Below are 20505 nucleotides of genomic sequence, written 5' to 3'. Positions count from 1 at the left end.
TGATTTTTCTTTCTAATCTCTAGGTAGAATTTGTAACTAGTCTTTCTCCCTCATACTAACTCCAAATGTGATGATTTTTTTCCTTAAATTTTCTAAAAATATGCCCTATGAAGTTACTGTGTTGATTTGATCATTCTTTTCGTTTGACAAAATTTGAGCAATTCAAATTTTCAAATTTAAAAAAAATAACAAGTTCTAACAAGATTTTGAAACACCAAATGATTCTAGCTGAAAAAGTGATGAATACCAAAGATGTATAGTTCATCAAGATCTACAACTTTTATTTTGGTTATTTCTTTATCTGACAAAATGATAGTAAACATTGTTCATAAATCAACATGTCTCTCATAAGTTCATGAAAATTATGAGTGATATGTGAATTTATGAACAATGTTTACTAATACTTTGTTAAATGAAGAAGTGACCTAAAATAAAAGTTGTAGATATTGATGAGTTCAACAACTTTTATGTTCACGACTTTTGTAGTTGAAATCATTTAAGGTTTCAAAATCTTGTTTGAAGTTGCTATTTATTGAAATTCAAATTTGAACTGTTCAAATTTTGTCAAATGAAAAGATAACCAAAATAAAAGTTGTAGATAGTGATGTGTTCAACAACTTTTATGTTCATGACTTTCTTATTTAAAATGATTTAATGTTTCAAAATCTTATTTCAAGTTGATATTTATTGAAATTCAAAATTTAAACCGTTCAAATTTGGTCAAATGAAAAGATGACCAAAATATAAGTTGTACATCTTGATGAGTTCTACAACTTTGGTATTCATGAGTTTTTCAGCTGAAATCATTAATATTTCAAAATCTTGTTTGAAGTTGTTATTTTTGGAAATTCAAATTTTGAATCATTCAAAGTTCATGACATGAAAAGATGATCAAAATAAAAGTTATACACTTTTATGTTTACAACATTTTCATTTTAGGTCATTTAATATCCTAAAATTGTAGTCGAAGTTTTGAAATTTAAATTTTTTAATTTTTGATTTTTTTTGTTTTATATATTGTTTTGAATATCAACAAATTGTTTTTATATATATTTGTGCATATATAAAATAATACAAAATATTATATACATTTACTTTATGTTTTTGTGATATAAACAATATAGAATTAATAATTTAATAAAATGGAAAATATTTGTAGAAGCGGCTGGTGTTTTAAGCCGCCCCTACAAATCAACCTGGGTATATAAGCATGGGTGCTCGGGGCCGAAATTTCATAAATGTTGGGCGCTCTCTTCTTCCTCCCGACGTCGTCAGGATGCTAATTTTTCACCGGCGCCCCGCCGCCGCCGCCTCCCGGACATCACCCGACGCCAGCGCCCCCTCTCCGCACCCTTAGGCCACAGCTCGACATCCCTAGGCCGCCACGACGCCGCGCGCCCTATCTCCACGGTGGCTAGGGTTTTAGAGCCCCCGGTCGACCGACCCACCGCCTCCTCCCCATCTCCGACCTCGAGCTCCGCCAACCTGCTCCATCCCCTGGGCCACCAAGCAAATTAGGGTTTGTGGCCGTGCCGTCCACATCCACGACCCGGTCCGCCGCTGCCTCGTTTCCGACCTTGAGGTGTCGCGGGCCTGGAGGTGCTCGTGCGCTCCGGCGTCCGTGCTCCCTCCCCCAGCGAGCGGCCACGGTGCCCGAGCTCTCCGGCGTCCGTGCTCCTTCCCTAGTGTCCACACTCCCTCCCCAGCTAGCAGCCCCTGGTGCCCATTATGGTCCAACGTCCGCACACCTCCAAAGGCGGGCGGCCCGGCTGCCCGTGCTCTCCGGCATCCGCGCACCTCCACCGCTGTCCGCGCTCCTCCACAGCTTCCCCTACACCTGACAGGTTCGGATCCACCACCACTGCTGATCGCTGCTTGCAGCTTCCTGCTCGATCACTTGTTCCTTATGCTTTACCCAATGTGCATTGCCTTGGTTTGTCAATGCTTGTGTGCTTATTTGCGTAAATGCTCATTGCATGCTTGGAAAATTGGTAAGGTATAGCAACTGCAAATTGGGAAACAAATATGATGCCTAAGTTTGCCTTGTTATGAAGAACTGCTTGTGTAATAGACATCATTGCAGTTTTGTCCTCAGGGTTGGGAATGTGATTGGGAAATAAACCTAAATAAGTGGTGTATAAGAAATTGGAGAAAGGCCAAATGTATTATAATTGCATGAAGAAAACAATAAGCTATTACCATCAGGCTCAAGGAATTGACTTCCAGTAGTAACAGCTCCTAATGGTTTGAGTACTGTGATACTGGTAATCTATTCTAGTGCCCTCTACGTACAGCCTGCAGCTACGGTTATCTTGTGTTGGGCTCCAATTTGTAAGATGGAGAGCACTGTAAAATCATCCTTCTGGAATAGTAGTTGAGTGTAACTTCTGTCTGCCATTCATCATTAAATGACATTGTAGAGTAGGTAGGCACTAACCTGGCGTTTAAAGATTTCATCATGTGGGATTTCATTTCATAACACTCAGTAGTACAATTGTACAAATCATAGGCTATCTGCAGAGAACATTGCATTTCTGCGGTGTGTGTGTCCCGCTCGTACGCATCCGCGCATTTAGTGTAGGACGATAGTGACAATTCCTTTTCGCCTAACTGTAAACTAATTAAATTATTATTAGTAAGCACTTGCCACATGTTCTCAGGAGTGAATGCACAGTGTAGCAGTGTACGGCGGCACTTATCATTTATTAGCGATTGATTTGAGAATTTAGTAGCTTAACATAATCTATACAGTAACTGATCGATGCAGAGATTACGAGGGACGAAAAGGCTGGCGCACTGGTTATCCGACTTTGAAGACATGATAAATTTTAATCACCATTTACAACTCCGTCTGCACTCACTTTTTTTACACCTTCCATTGCTGTGGTGAACGAAAACTGGTCGCTTTTCAATTCGTGCATGTATATTACTATGTATATATAGAAGTACAACTTTACTGAAGTCTTATTTTGTTTCTGTTGCAATTATACTTCTGCAATGATCTTTCTAGCCTCGATGCTTAGTCGCTGGTTGTGTTCTGGCTTAGAGATACACTCCTCAGTTAGATGATGGTTTGTTTGCTAGTAGGCTTTTTATGCGGGTATTCCTAGTAGCCGGTCTCTTAGCTGTCCCTTCTTACATTATATACTAAAATCCAGTTAAACACATAGCATGGAAAAATACTGTAGTACTTCAAAAAATTGTATCCTCTCTCCAAAAAGACAAGGTCTGTAGTTTGAATAATGGTTTTGTCCATAAATGTTAGGCTTATTTCACCTTCCAATGTAAAAGATGTGATGTCTCCTACGTACTGTTAAGGTATAATAGTCAAGGGTATTATTGTAATCTTCTATGTACTGTTAATGAACACTAATCTATCACTTTGCATCCACATATGCATGCATTCAACATTGTAAGAGACACGAATTAGGGTAGTCCAGTAATATTTTATGCCTTCTGGGTTCATGTGCTAAGATAAGATCTACTTCATACTTTTGTGTGAGGGAGTATGTAATATTAAGTAAAAAGAAATGGTCCGCACACAAATAAAAACTGAAATGGCATGTCAAACTATGACGGCTTGATTTTCAATGCCATCTACTAAACAAACTTTTTTCATTTGGAATCTAAAATTCCTCCATGCAAAAAAAAAATGTCTGACACTTTTAATTCAGAATTCTCAATGCCTTCGCATGATCAAAATAAACTAAATGCTATTACTAAAGGAGCTACTTTATTCTCCATGCATATATGTGAAAAACAACTAAACCAGAACTCTCATTTAAAACAGACATATCCTCCGGCCCACATGCAAGCATTGTGCAAGTACAGCAGCCTACTGTATAGCCGATAGTGATATTTTTGCACTGTGGTTTGTTTCTTCACTGGCAGAATTACTCCCATCATGCACCAGTCTGGGCATTCTTAGTATGTCACAGAATTCATCGCCTTCAACAGGATCGAAGCTCCTTGCATTTTTTAAAGCTGCATTGTCATTCTGAGCTACTGTGGGTTCTGTCACTTGTCCTTCATCAGAGCCTGATTTATTGGTCTTCGCAACAAGCACCATTTGAGACTTTACATCCACCTATAACAATAGCTGGCTCGATTCATTTTTCAACAATAGATATATTTTATTTTTTGATGCTAGCATTACAAAAAAGGGTGATAATTGTTCATATATCACATATATATTTTAGTAAGTGAACATGCACTACTTATCACCTATTGTAATTGATTTGTGCAAGTAATCCGATGAGTATTAGAAGGAAAAAACATCACTTCTCTGTTATCTTTCCATCGTCAGTTCAGTTTTAGTTTATATACGAGTTTTGAGATTCAGTTTTTTACTTCAGTTTTTAGTTTTTTCGCTTTTAGTTTTAGTTTTCTTTCATTTTTCTCTGAGTTTTGATGTTATAATTATTAGCTTCAAAGCATGCTCTATTTTCATTAGAGGGTATTATGATTGTACTTGGCTGCTTGCAATTTTCCAACTGGGGAATGGTTAAATCAGTTTAAGCTTTTTTTCTCTAGTTTTTAGCTTCTATTTATTAGTTTCTATGTATATCTTGTTCTATACAGTTCCAGTTTTCTTTCAGTCATTTATTTCAGTTTGTAATTTCAGTAATTTATTTTATTTTTTCATTTCAATATGCATGGTACAAGGGTAATATGATTGTACTTGGCTGCTTACAATTGCAGCTCTAGTTTTTGGCTATTTTTGCCATCAGCTGCTGCTCTATGTTTGTTAAGCAGCTGTTGCTTTTTTTTTTTTGCCAAATCTCTCCTCTCCACTCCTCTCTTTGTTTTGTCGATGATGAAATTGTCAACGTCCATACATTATATGGAATATGAGCTGATGATCAAGAACTTATGAGGAACTTGGCATCATTACCAGCAGCCATACTATCTTTTTCTATATGCTCACTGTTTTTTATATATGCTCACTGTGTTTATGATGCATTTATGCTCTAAGTTCTTTATCAAATGATGTTTGTCATGTTTCTGAGGCCTCTACCTCTACTACTACTATTACTACTCGTTTTGTAAGTTAGTTTGAACTTAATTGATGGCTATTTTCTTCATTTCCACTAGGAAATGGACTCTTGGTATGTTGTTTTCAACGGGAAGAAACTTAGGATTTATATGTATTGGCATGAGGCTAGTGAACATGTGCTTGGGTTCAAAAATGCTATACACAAGAAGTACAACAATTATGACCATACACTTAGAGATTTCAATGTCCTATGTTGGAGCAGCAACTACCTCCCCTAATCTGGTCTCAACTGATTGTGGTGAAAGCATTCCCCTCAGAGTGGTAAGAGTGGTTCTTGCAAGAATGTGGTGATTATTAGTCTGTTGGTGATGGTGTTTGGACTTTAGATGAGGCTTTCCATGAGCTGCCAATGCAACTGCAATACTTAGGCTTGTGATGACACAATTAGACGGCCGATGTAGTTGGATAACACAATTGTATGATGATTTAATTATGGTGTCTGAGGCCTATTAGTTTGGATAACACTAATTTATGTTGGCAGCGATATTTTGGTTGTAATGCAACATTATCTATTAATAATACTGATGCTGCTTTGTAGACCCTCCTCTCCTAGTCCTACTACTTCTACTCTTCTCCTCTCCTGTCCTCTACTCCTACTTCTTCCTACTCCTCTCCTCTCCTATTCCTCTACTATAATTGTTTTCCTTGATATAAATTTAGGAGAAGATATGGCCGAACTCCTCTTTGCTGGATCTACCAAATAATTATATGTATGATATGGGCTTTCAACCAGCATTAGGGAGGGCAAACCACCCATATCCAAGCATAGTAAGTAACATGTTTTTAAGACACCTCTATAGATATTTTGTTCTGATATATATAATTCTTAAATGTAGATAATTCATCCTATACCATGGTTTAGAGAGACACTCTCAAATTTTGAGGTTGATTTCCTCAATATTGGTACATTCCCTATAGATGGTCAACTCAAGCAATGCCGAATTGGCTTTTCTATTCTCGCTAGGGCGGGTAACCAACAAGGTATGGTTTTATACATCGATAGGACGAGCAGCGGTCAACCTCATGACATTACTACGCCAAAAATATGATGTGCAAGCATGTTTAAGGGCACTTCAAAATATTGGGTACAATATTCCTACATACTCCTGCATGAGGATTGCTACTCTGAATGTGGGCCTCCACCATGATATTGGACTATTTTGTGCACAGCTTGCTGAGGACAACATGAATGATGTGGTCAGTCTTGTAACTTATATCTAGATTAATTGTTATGTCTATATATATATACATGGGTCTGATAACCACATTTTTTCTAACACTTACAGATTCAGGAGAACGATATAACATACGTAAGTTATAGCTTTGAAGACATTTTAAACCAGGCCATGTATCACTTAGGTCGTTATAAATGAGAATATGGTGGCCCTGTTCTCACTTCAAAGGGAATCCAGGAAAAAAATCTTGTGACTAGGAGTGAAGATTCTCGACCAATGCTGATCGTCGTCATTAGACCTTATGAACTGATCTTGTGAAGCAAGGGAGAGTGTACTAGTAAATACATTGCGCTACATCAGTGACATTTTGGCATATGAAATGAATGATCTGCACTTCTCCGAGTATATGGTACGACGTTAGAAAATTCTAGGAAGTTAAATTACTGTTAGTTGTAATAAAGAACTAATCTAAATTATTGTGGTTTTTAATGAACAAATTTAAACTATTATGTGTTTGTAATGAATGGGATTGTAATGAAGTAATTTAAATTATTATGGTTTTGTAATGCATATATCTTCTTATCAATTAGTTGCTGATATAATATCATTGTGAATTATATTATATATATATGTTCTGGTCATTTTTAAATTTCAAAATTTTTTTGGTGTGAAAATATACTATAGGGGCGGTTCTAGAGTGAACCGCCCCTACAAATAGGAATTATAAGGACAGCTAGTGTTACAACCACCTCTACAAAATATTTTTGTAGAGGCGGCTGGTGTTACCAACCGTCCCTATAAATACAGTTGTAGGGGCAGCCGGTGACATAAGCCGCCTCTACAAATCAATTTATAGGGGCGACTTGGGAACCGCCCCTACAAACCCTTGATTTGTAGAGACGGTGTGGTAGGGGCGGCTGGCAAAACCGCCTCTACAAACCATCGTCAGCCGCCCCTACAAATGCTTACTGAAGTAGTGAAAAAATTAACCTGGAGAGGCCCCCACCGGACATTTTTCGCACATTCAAGTCGCGGCATTTTTCAAAAAAAAAACTTCGAATTCAAGTCGTGGCATTTTTCGCGCAAAAATCGCGCGCTTCGCGGCGGTAGGGATTCGAACCCACAACCTCCCCTTCGCGTGTACCCTCCTCTACCACTATATCTCACACTCACTTATGTCTATATTGGATTTTGGTTCCTCACATATTATGCCTAAATCGAGTTTAAATTGATTGTTTGAGGCCCTAAACGAATTTAAATGAAAAAAATTTCAACTACAAAGTTTCATAATGTCATTTTGATAGTTTCTCCATCCGAGGTCATTTATAAAATTTGAATTATAAATTTGAAAAATTCAAACGTAGTTTTCCTTGACAATATGATTTTAAATCAAAAAATGTGAACTATAAAGTTTCATAACTTTTTGAGATCTACAACTTTCGTTTTTGCTGTTTGTCCATCCGAGGTCGTTTAAAAAATTAGATTTCAATTTTTTGCAAATTCATATGTAGTTTTTCTTGACAAGATGATTTCAAATGAAAAATTGTCAACTAGAAAGTTTCATAACTTTTCGAGATCTACAACTTTCATTTTGAGTGTTTCTCCATTCGAGGTCATTTGAAAAATCCAAATTTCAAATTTAAGAAATTCCAAACGTAGTTTTTCTTGACAAGATGATTTCAAATAAAAAAGTTGTCAACTACAAAGTTTTATAACTTTTCGAGGTCTACAACTTTTATTTTGGTCATTTGATCATTTATTAATTCGACATAGTGGTAGTAACATTGTTTACAAAATTACATATATCTGAAACTATAAGAGAGATATGTAAATTTTAGTGAACAATGTTACTACCGCCTCATCTGATGAAGAAATAATCCAAAATAAAAGTTGTATATCTTGATGAGTTCTATAACTTTTATGCTCAGGATTTTTTTAGCTGAAATCATTTAATAGTTTCAAAATGATGTTTGAAGTTACCATTTTTTAAAATTCAAAATTCAAATAGATAAAGCACAGTCATATAAAGATGGATAAAATAATAGCTGTAACAACACAATAAACTGATAGAGCATGATTTTAGAAAATTTTATGAAAAAACCATCAAACTTGAAGTTAGTATGAGGGAGAAATACTAGTTACAAGTTTTAGCTAGAGATTAAAAAAAGAAATCAGAGTTCTTCGATAATTTTAAAATTGAATTTCAAACAGCATATTGAAGCACTAAATGATTTCAAATGAAAAAGTTGTAAACAACAAAGTTTCATAACTTTTTGAGATCTACAACTTTTATTTTGATCATTTCTTCATCCGAAATCGTTTGAAAAAATTCAAATTTTAGTGCTTAATTTTAACTATTCGGCCCGCTCCTACAAATCCGATTTGTAGGGGTGGCGGGATATAGGGCCACCCCTACAAATAGAGCCATATATAGGTGCGGCTGATAATACCAGTTGTAGGGGCGGCTGATAACACCTAGCAGCCCCTACAAATAAATTTATAGGAGCGGCTCGTTTGTGCATTATTTGTAGGGCCGGCTCAATATAGAGCCGTCCCTACAAAAAAAGGGAGGGCGTTACTACAAATCTTTTTGTAGTTGTGAAATTGGCTACAAGGTTTATGGTTGCAAGAAAATTATCTTCACTCACATCAAATCAGGAGTATGGTGCTGCATGCAATAGAGCACCCTTTGTGGCAAAAACATGACACCTTTGTTGGAGCTGATGCAAACACTTCTTATGGGTTGGAGTCATTCATCATTCCTTACCTAGCTTGCAAAACGATCTCTAGCCACCCTTCCACGAAGGAACTGAGCTGCTAAGGAGGAGAGCATGCCCATAGAGATCTACACCGCCTCGCGTGACAGTGTGTTCTGTCTGTTAAAAAAGATATTTGGCATATTAGACACACTACTAGAAATGTGTTCATCAATGACGATTCAGTCGTGACGCTTACAAATTTCGTCACAGAACAAGCACTTTCTATGACGAAATTTCCAGCTTCATCATAAGTAACAAGTGACGGAGCTTTGGCACGAAGAATAATGACGAAAACAAAAGAATCGTCATAAAACAACAAAACTAAATCGTCATAGATCATTTGGCTCGTGTACCACCTCGAGGACATGGCGCCATGGTCCCACCAGCAGGTCCCACCTCGAGGACGTGGCGACGTGGTCCCACCATTGGGTCCAACCTCGAAGACGTGGCGATGCGGTCCCACCAGCGGGTCTTGGCCTGAGGACGTGGCAGTGAACAAGTGGGGCAGCGTGGCCCACACGGTCCAGGTGGACCTGCATCCTTCTGCCTCCCTTTTTTTTGCCAAAAAATAGTGCACGCAGGGAGATTCAAACCCGCGACCTGCTGCTAGACATGTTGGTGCGTTACCACTGGAGCACTCGCCGTTTTGTGATAAAGGCATGCATGTTTTTCTATTTGTAAACGTATAATATGATAATTGATGATTTCTTTCCTAAAATTTTATAAAATCATTCTCTATCAATTTATTTTGTTGGTTTTGTCAATATATACATATGAAAAGTTTGAGCAATTTAAATTTTGAATTAAAAAAAATGCAACTTCAGACAAGATTTTGGTTCCCCAAATGATTTCAGCTGAAAAAGTGATAAATACCAAAGTTGAATAACTCATCAAGATCTACAACTTTTGTATTGGTCATTTCTTCATATGATAAAGTGGTAACGACATTGTTCACAAATGTGACACATCTCTCACAAGGTTTTATAAACTATATGAGACATGTGTAAGGTTAGTGATCAATGTGTGCTAAGAATTTGTCAAATGAAGAAATGAACAAAATAAAAGTTGTATATATTCATGAGTTGAAAAACTTTGGTATTCATCGCTTTTTATGTTGAAATCAATTTGGGTCTCAAATTTTGGTTTGAACTTCATTTTTTAAAATTTCAAATTTGAAAGGTTCAAATTTTGTCAAATGACAAGATGACTAAAATAAAAGTTGTAGATATTAATTAGTTGAACAACTTTGGTATTCATCCACTTTTTATGTTGAAATCATTTTGGGTCTCAAATTTTGGTTTGAACTTGTTGTTTTTCAAAAATTCCAACTTGAAAGGTTCAAATTTTGTCAAATGACAAGATGACTAAAATAAAAGTTGTAGATATTAATGAGTTGACCAACTTTGGTATTCATCACTTTTTATGTTGAAATCATTTTGGGTCTCAAATTTTGATTCGAACTTGTCATTTTTTAAAATTTCAAATTTGAAAGGTTTAAATTTTGTCAAATGACAAGATGACCAAAATAAAAGTTGTAGATCTTGATGAGTTGAACAACTTTTGTATTCATCACTTTTGCATATGAAATCATTTAGGGTTTGAAACTTTGGTTTGAACTTGTCAAAATTCAAATTTCAAATTTGAAAATGTGTAAAACATTGTCACATCCAAGTTTGATCAAACTTAAATGCTGAAGCATGATTTTAGAAATTTTTAGAAAAAAAAAACCCATCACATTTGGAGTTAGTATGAGAGAGAACAACTAGTTATAAAGTTTACCCACAAATTAAAAAGAGAAATCACACTATTCTAGATGATCCTTACATGATCTTAGTGAACAGTGTGATTTTTTTTAATGTGTGGGTCAACTTTGTAACTAGTTTTTCCTTCTCATACTAACTCCAAATCTGATGATTTTTTTCGTAAAATTTTCTAAAATCATTATCTATCAATTTATTTTGTTTGTTTTGTCAATATATACATATGAAAAGTTTGAGCAATTTAAATTTTGAATTTAAAAAAAATGCAACTTTCAGACAAGATTTTGGTTACCCAAATGATTTCAGCTGAAAAAGTGATAAATACCAAAGTTGAATAACTCATCAAGATCTACAACTTTTGTATTGGTCATTTCTTCATATGATAAAGTGGTAACGACATTTGTTCACAAATGTGATACATCTCTCATAAGGTTTTATAAACTACATGAGACATGTGTAAGATTAGTGAACAATGTGTGCTAAAAATTTGTCAAATGAAGAAATGACCAAAATAAAAGTTGTAGATATTCATGAGTTGAACAACTTTGGTATTCATCACTTTTTATGTTGAAATCAATTTGGGTCTCAAATTTTGGTTCCAACTTGTCATTTTTCAAAAGTTCAAATTTGAAAGGTTCAAATTTTGTCAAATGAAGAAATGACCAAAATTAAAGTTGTAGATATTCATGAGTTGAACAACTTTGGTATTCATCACTTTTTATGTTGAAATCAATTTGGGTCTCAAATTTTGGTTCGAACTTGTCGTTTTTCAAAATTTTAAATTTGAAAGGTTCAAATTTTGTCAAATGACAAGATGACTAAAATAAAAGTTGTAGATAATAATGAGTTGAACAACTTTAGTATTCATCACTTTTTATGTTGAAATCATTTTGGGTCTCAAATTTTAGGTTCGAACTTGTCATTTTTTAAAATTTCAAATTTGAAAGGTTCAAATTTTGTCAAATGACAAGATGACCAAAATAAAAGTTGTAGATCTTAATGACCTCTACAACTTTGATGCTTATCAAATTTTCATTTAAGATTATTTGGTGTCTCAAAATTATTTTAATAGTTTTAATTTTAACTATTTCGAACTACTTTACGTTATTATTACCTTTTTTCGTGGGAGCCACCAAAATACAAGTTCCAGTATCCCTAATGAAACACTTCATTTCCACCAATTTTCAGGATGTGAGCTCAAATAAAACATGTATTCATATATATATTTTTGTCTTTTGAGACGTTGTTTGACATGACATGTAGTTTAAGTTGGAGTTAATTTACAAAATCGTGCAGTAAATGACTTAAACCTTAAGAAATAGCAAATAACTTCAAAAACCCTTGACAATCCTAGACAACACCTCTTAGCTAGTCTAGTTAATGTAAAAATTATGTTGAACACATAAGTATCATGTAAATCATAGTTATTATGATTTAATTGTGATGATTAAAATGGAAAAAATATGAGACATGTTGGGCCTTAAAATGATGCTCAGGTTCAGCCCAAATCAAGACCCCTCTCTCTCAGCCAGTTAGATCTCAAAAGGGACTGGTCCATATACGCTATACTTCATATAAAACCAACGAAACCCTACCCTCTTCCTGTACTCCACCACCACCAGACCACCACCCCTCTCCTACGCCTCCTTTCTCTCTTCTCCCCATCGTGAGACGCAGAGCCACAGCAGAGCGGCTTCCTCGATTCCTCCTGTCCACCAGCCGCCAGCTGCTGCCCCCAATGGTCTAATCCTGCACTGTGCCACACTCACCTCTCCCTCACGGTCAGCAAGAACTGGAGTCCAGCAGGATGCGTCGGCCCTACTTGATGAATAGAGCGGAGGCAGCCAGAGCCCCCTGACCGTCGTGCCAGTGGCAGGAGAGGGAGGTAGATGGATCCACCACGGACAGGATTCGGTGGCGCACGGTAAGGGCTATGCCGAATCCAGGCACTGGCACGAGGCGGGAGGTGGCGGCGCCCGAGCATGGCGGCAGCCTCGTGCATGAGCAGCGGGCCACTATGCATCCGGCGGCGCACGAGCTAGATCCATCGTCAGCGCAAGGCGGGCGGTGGTAGCACTCGAGCTTTCCTCGTCCTCCCCTATGCGCACTTGCTTCCTTCCATTCCGAGGTACTGTAATGCACATCCTTGTACTCTCACTATGCCATTTGGTTGATAATCATTATAGCTGAAACTTTAGGTGAATGGCGATGCTAGTCTCTTCGGAAGTACAAAACTAGTAATCGACTGAATACCAAAATGTCATCAATTAACACTCCAAATGCAAAATGTGATCAATATTTGACAACTTTAGGTGCACAGAGTTGGTTCCTGATAAGGTTCAGGTCAGCACTTCAGAACACACTCAAGGATTACAGCTGGATTACCTTGATCTCTACATTGTAAGAAGCCAAAACCAATGAGTTGTTGTTTCAACTTTCTTACTGTGTTATGCAAATATACAAGATCAGTTGATACTTTCTAATAGTTTCATGGCTTGTAAATAATTTATAAATGCTATTGTTGTCTGTTCATGGTACAATCCCATTTTTAGTTAGCTAGGAACGTGTGATGTTCAATGGTTTCTATTCTAGTGCTACCACAATAGTTAGCTCTGGTATGAAAGCTTCAGATCAATGCATCTGAAATATTTGCAAAGCATTGGCTTTATTTATATGCTACAATGCTGCCTAGGATAATGTTCCATGTTTACTTTGAGTTGTCAGATTCCATTAGTATCAACTGATCTTGGAAGAGTAACCATTCAATCTTAAGCATCTGTTGACTGAGTGTGGATAATGAAATTAAGTACTGCTGGTAGCAGATATATTCATATATGCACATCTTAACTAACCATCTAGATAGTACATAAGTGTTTTAAGAAGGAAGATTTGGTCAGAACGCGACCTGTAGTTAGTTAATGCTTATTTTTATTTTTATTTTCCTCACATGATCGCCACAGTTAGTTAATGCAGCCTTGTGTCCTACAATATTTTTATGCAGGAGACTAACATGTCCAAGTGGTCATGCATTGTGGAAGAAGCACAGCTGAAGCAGCTGAACAAGCTTCCCCCTGTGATGTGTGTGGAAAATAATGGTACACCCTAAAATCTAAGACTTAAGTTGTGCTAGCTGTTACTTCTCACCATTTTTTCGGTCCCTCAATATATTGGAATCAGTTCTTATATGTCGCTCGATGTCTAGACATAGTTGTTCTTATAGCCATCAGTTTTGTATATAGCTGACTTATATAAAATGTATGGTGGATTAATGAGATATGTTGCTTCGTATATGGTGGATTAATGATATCTTTTGCTTCCTATATGAAATGACATGTGATAAATTTGTGACGGTGGTTTTTTGACGTTAGTTTCTATCAATGCAGCATAGGTTTTTATTTTTTAAAATACATCTTGTGTGATATTTCCTCCTCAAATTAATGCAATAAGTATCAACTAATGATGGGTCATTGCTGTTTCAGTCAAATATGGAAGCTTTGAGGACAGAACCTGTTGCTGAAGGTGAGACAGCAGTGTCCAGTGTGCAGGTTGTGTCCTAGGTGCTCTCCTAGAACTAGCTCAAACCTTTTCCTGAAGAGTGTTGGCATCAAACTAGTGCCATCCTCCAAATCATCATCGTAAAATGAAAGCGAGCTTCGGGAGCAACTAGCAGCTAAAGCTACGGCTGCTGTACAAGGTGAAATCGATGAACTCAGGAAGAGAAGTGAAGAAGCTAAGGAAAAGCTGGCAAGGACACAAAAGGAGATGGAGGAGTACAAGAAGCTGATAGAGATAAGCAACAAGGCAATGGAGGAGAACAATGCGCTGCTCAAGCGTATCTTGGCCATCAACAATGCTTCTTCGACATGAGCGTTGCTCGTAGCTGCTGGTTCATTAAGCAAGGGGTCTGCTGGTGATTTTATTTATGTAGTAACTTATGTTGCTGGTGGTTGGCAACTTTTTATTATTTCCTATGATGTTAATGTGAACTGAGATGAAACTAGTAGTTCAAATGTGATGTCTAGTGAGTTATGTGAACCGAGTTTAGAATTATTGATTAAGTTGTTGGTCATTGGAATACTGGACCTATTAATTTATGAAAGCTTTTGGTCATTCTAGTATTATTTGCATTCTGTAATGAAATCAGCATGTGCACTTGTGATGAATTATCTGATCTTTCTATGACGATTTGGTAATTGATTCTGTGATGAATTTCTATTTACTTCAGTGACGAAAATGAGAACCTATCATAGCAAGCCTTGTGGCCCAATAAAAATTGGACACGTGGACCATCCACATCACTGGCCATGTCAGCTGCCACGTGGTCAAACACATCACCTGCAATGTGGACACGCCACGTGGACAAGACACGTCAGCTGCTAGCATGGCAGACGTCGTCTGGCCGCCTAACAGACGGCAAGTCATGACGAAAAGGGGCTATATCAATGACGAAAATAGATTGTCATAGAAAGAATACACTTCTATGACGACGGCCATTTCGTCATAGAACAAATACACATCTATGACGAAAATAGACGTTTCGACACGGTAGGTAAAATATGACGCGCATTCAATGACGAATACCATATCGTCACAAATTCGTCATAAAATAATACATGTGATGATTTTGGAGTCTTCAGTGACGAAAGAAGAGCATCATTGATGTACACATCCCTAGTAGTCACAATGGCATATTTTTGCATTTTGTATCCCCAACAAATTTTGTGCTAAGCTCAGCAACTTAATACGACTTTGCTGATATCTTTTTCAAGACTGAATTTATGATCGAGCCTCTGGTGTCACTACATGAAAAACGGTTTGTAGCAATGGAAGGAATTTTTTGTAGGGACGGCTGGTGATGGAGCCACCCCTACAGTGGCGTGCTCGGGAGCCCAGACACCAGCCGCCCCTACAAATGGAATAGCAGGGGTGGCTGGTGATACGAGCTGCCCCTACAAATGGGTCTGATTTGTAGGGGTGGCTCACTCACCAGCCGCCCCCGATATTGCTATTTGTAGGGGTGACTGGTGATTGAGTCACCCCTACAAATAGCCTCGTATAAATACCTCTTATTTATAGGGGCGGCTCAATCACCAGTTGCCCCTACAAATTAGCCACATATAAAGCAAACTGCAGCACCTTCTTCTTCTCGGGTCACTCACTCCAACCAGTAAAAGAAAAGTGGGGAGGTCTTGGGCACCTCCCAAAAATTACTATACTAAAGGAGGAAGGTTTTGGTCTCAAATCCTTTGGTGAAGAGGTTGTAGAAGGTAAGAAAATGCTATTCCACACTTTTTTTGAAGTTTTAATGGTTGGTTAGTGAGTAATTAGAGTTTTATTTTTCTCTCTCTTCTATGGTGCTTGAGCTACATATGAAGGAAATTAGACCCAACTTTTGAATGTACTAGGGTAAATTAGGGAGGTGAACAAGATCATACCCTTATTTGGTCCATGTTTCTTGAATTTAGTGAACAATTAGTTAGTTCTATGGATGTTTCATGTGCATGTGGATCTAGATCTAGAGTTTGGTTTTTTTATTAATTTCATTTTTGTAAATTTATGTTTGATGAAATTGGACTAGGGTTTGGATGAAAGATATTGGGTAAAATATAATTGTTGCTAATTATTGTCTTTGAAATTGTTTATTATAATCAATAAATATTTATTTTAATTATTTATGGATAAATGGGCTATTAATTAATTTTCCTCTACCATGGTGTGTTTGTATGCTTCATGTAATTATATTAGATTTATATTCATATATATCTGAAGTGTATACAATTATTCTCAAGTAATTATTAAGTTTATTCATTTTTATATATATCTAAATAAGTAGTCCTTTAATGTTTGTTTTGTTGTTGTAAAAGATGGAGTACAGGAACTCTTGGATGTATAGTTCGTTAAGGTTCAAGGCAGGTTTTTGTGAAGAGGTGGATAAATTTATTGAAGCTGCAAAGAAGCATGCAACGACATTGACAAAGAATAAGGATACAATTATTTATCCCTGTAAAGATTGCAAGAACCGTATGGCATGGACAGATGTGACTATCATTAGATCACATTTGATTATGCGAGGATTTGTTGAGGACTACACAGTGTGGATTCATCATGGTGAAACGGATATTGTTAACAATGAGGATGAGGAGGAATACGATGACGAAACCATAGAATCCTTGTCCCAATATTCAGCAGAGCTTGATGCATGAATTGATTTCGAGTTTGGCACTGAACAAGGTGGTGATGCTGGTGGTTGGGATGGTAATGATGAAGGTGGTGCCGATAATGACGGTGGAGCATGTGTCGGGGATGAAGATGATTTGGAGGACATGATTTGAGCCCTTGGACCAGAGATTTTATTAAATAGCCTAAAAGGTCTAAAAAATTTGGAAAGGGTGACAAAAGCATCAAAGGAGACTATGTATGGTGTTGAAAAGGGTTGTTCGATACATTGGACATTGCTATGTTTTGTGCTTGAGCTACTCATCATGAAGGCTAAGTACGGTAGGTCAGACTATAGTTTCAATGATCTATTGCATCTCCTGTCATGGGTGCTGCCACAACCAAACTCAGTTCCCGCCAACACATACCAAGCGAAGAAGGTCATAAGTCCATTGACAATGGGGGTTGAAAAAATCCATGCATGCCCCAACCACTGTATACTTTTTCATGGTGAAACATTCAAGTCATTGGATAAATGTCCCCGGTGTGGGGCCAGCTGATACAAGAACAATGACCTTTACTGTGGGGACGAAGCCTCCATAGGGAAAAAGAGGAATAGGAAGGATACAAAAAAGGTGGTACAAGAATCTCAGCCCCCAGAGGACAGTCCATTAGGCAACGATGCAAAGCAGAGAAGAATTCCTGCCTTGGTAATGTGGTACCTGCCAGTGATCGACCTGCTTGAAATGTATCTTCCTAAACCCTAAAGAAGCCGCACTCACGACATGGTGGGATGATGAGCGCAAGGTGGATGATGATAAGATTGCACACCCGGCTTATTGTAGTTAGTGGCAAAGGTTTGATGAGAAGCACAAAGAATTCAGCGATGACCCAAGGAATGTACGGTTTGGCTTGAGCATCGATGGAATGAATCCCTTCAATGAGAGGATGAGCGACCACAACACTTGGCCAGTGATCTTGACCATGTATAACATCCCAACGTGGTTGTGTCAGAAGAGAAAGTACCTTCTCCTCACTATTCTTATTTCTGGCCCTAAACAACCGGGCATTGATATAGACGTGTTCCTCGAGCCTTTGATGCAAGAAATGGAGAGGCTATGGAGGCATGGGGAGCCGATGTACGATGCGTTCTGAAAGGAGGACTTCATATGTAGAGCAATAATATTTGTTACTACCAATGATTACCCCGCGCTGTTTGCTTTGTCTAGACAGATCAAAGGGATGATGGGATACTTAGTTTGCTTGGATGGTACTACATGGGTGTACCTGGATACATCCAAGAAGATAGTTTACCTAAGGAACCGACGCTTCTTAAAGACAAGTCACAAGTACCATAGCAAATTATTCTTTAGATTTTATGACAATACCCCAGAGATTGAACCCCCTCCGGAGAGACGTCAAAATGGAGAACACGTGTACAGAATGGTGAAAAACATATGCGTCATCTATGGAAAGAAGAATCTGGATGGGACGAACAGAGATAGAAGCACACCTCCTATCAAAGGCGTACCTTTCAAGAAATAGTCGATCTCCTTTCAGTATCTGCTTTATTGGCCAGACTTAGAGGTCCCCCATGCCATTGATGCTATGCATGTGTAGAAAAATATCTTTGAGAGTCTCATTGCTACCTTGATGGACACAGGCAAGTCAAAGGATGGTCTGAAAGCACGAAAAGATATGGTGCAGCTAAACGTGATGCCACAGCTTCACCCGGTACCTGAGGCTAATGGAAAATACACTCTGCCCACGGCTGTGCTTCAACCTAATGCTAGACGAGAAGAGAGCTATATGCACTTTCCTAAGGGGGGGTCAAAGTCCCGACTGGGTTTTCAGCAAACGTGAAGAAGCTAGTGTCGATGAAGGACTTGTCAATAACACACTACAAGGCTCATGATTGTCATGTGATGTTGATAGTATTTCTACCTATTGCAATCAGGGCTATAAAGCCAGAGTTCTTAAAAATGGCCATCACCCGCATGTGCTACTTCTTTTCGAAGATTTCACAGAATAATACAAAATATTTGTGCATATATATTTGTGTTAATAATACAACTTTTATGACTACAATTAGTTTTTATATATATTTGTGCATATATAGAATAATACAAAATATTATATACATTTACTTTGTGTTTTTGTGATTTAAAAATTATAGAATTAATAATTTAATAAAATAGAAATGCATTTATAGGGGCAGCTAGATCAGGAACCACCCCTACAAAGGCATTTGTAGGGGCGGCTGGATCAGGAATCGCGCCTAGAAATGCATTTGTAGGGGCAGCTGGTTTAGGAAACCGGCCCTACAAATCGTCCTGAGTATAAAATCGGATGGCGCTTGGGTGAAAATGTTTTAGGCACTCTCTTCTTTCTCCCAACACCATCAGGCTGCCCAAGTGCAGGGCGACGACCTCGGCGGTGGCCGGCACTCCGTGCGGTGGCAGCCACCCTTGTCCTCTTCCTCTTTCTTCTCCTCCTCCTCCTCCTGGTCCTCCACCACTCCCCTTCCTCTTCACGACGCAAGGCAGCGGGTCACGGTGGCGCGGACAATGGCCTAGGGTTTGGCACGCGGTGTCCTCCTTGCCTCCTTGCCGGTTGCCACCCTCCACCTCCCCCAACCACTCATCGAGACCTCGACGACCGCTCGCCTCACCACGGAGCCGACGGTGACCTTGAGTGACCATGCTGCCTGATTTGCGACCGGATTTGGGGCAAGGGCACGCCGGGCAGGAGGTGAAGATGGTGCGAGCGAGGACAATCTAGCTGAGGCAGGGATCGACGGCGGAGAGGCTTGATGCACTACGGAATGTTGAGGTGGGCTTCTAGCGTCTCACAATTTCTTTGTCAAAGTTCTTGTGATGTTCTGTTCTTGGTGACCCTCATCGAGGGAGGAGTTCGATTAAACCTTGATGCTTTGATTGACAGGAATACATGTAGTGATTGAGATTTCAACTACTAGATAGGGCACTGATTAAATGAGAGAACGATGTGTCAGGCTAGATCGATAGGATAGGACGCTAGGAGTAGTAGACACCAATGCAGTGCTGATTCAGTAGTGTAACAAGTGGAAGAACGATGTGGTCTTTGATCGATGTGGTCGGCAGTAGACACCAGTGCTAGTGCTGATTCAGTAGGATGCTAGAACGATGTTGTCGGTTTGAATGATGCTAGGAGTTGTTGACCATCAGTACATGTGCTTGGTTACTTTTACTAGTAGTATTTCATATAACCTTTCTTTGTTTTATAAAAGGAAATGCTTGCATTTGCTATCGGAGTGGTTAGTGGTAGGTGCAGTTGTAAATCACTTGCTACCTGCCTCTGCAAAAGGGCTAATAATCCACTGACACTCGGTACTATACCACATAGGATTATTTCATCAATGAACTAGTAGGTAGAACTCCCCATGTGATTTCTTCCTCTCTGGCACTCCCCATGTGATTTCTTCCATGTGGTTTCTCTCCAATCTGTACTTAGATTTGTACCCTGGAATTTTCATCCGAGTAGCAGACAAAAAAATGCAAGCTCTCAACTTTACATTGTATATTCATCCTTTTGTGTTAGTTGCATTCAGAAAAGAAAAA

At 38.2% G+C, this 20505-nt stretch overlaps 1 long non-coding RNA gene across 1 annotated transcript; it reads left to right on the top strand.

Annotated features, from left to right (window-relative positions):
- Window positions 1–13117: 13117 nt before the first annotated feature.
- LOC136495364 (uncharacterized) lies at window positions 13118–14825 on the top strand. Its single transcript, XR_010768982.1, has 3 exons — window positions 13118–13150; window positions 13752–13845; window positions 14230–14825. It is a non-coding gene; the product is annotated as an uncharacterized lncRNA (long non-coding RNA).
- The last annotated feature ends 5680 nt before the right edge of the window (window positions 14826–20505 follow it).

The sequence above is a fragment of the Miscanthus floridulus genome, chromosome 12 (assembly GCF_019320115.1).
Source record: "Miscanthus floridulus cultivar M001 chromosome 12, ASM1932011v1, whole genome shotgun sequence".
In the NCBI taxonomy this organism is placed as follows: domain Eukaryota; kingdom Viridiplantae; phylum Streptophyta; class Magnoliopsida; order Poales; family Poaceae; genus Miscanthus; species Miscanthus floridulus.
This window is presented reverse-complemented; position numbering and strand designations above follow the sequence as displayed.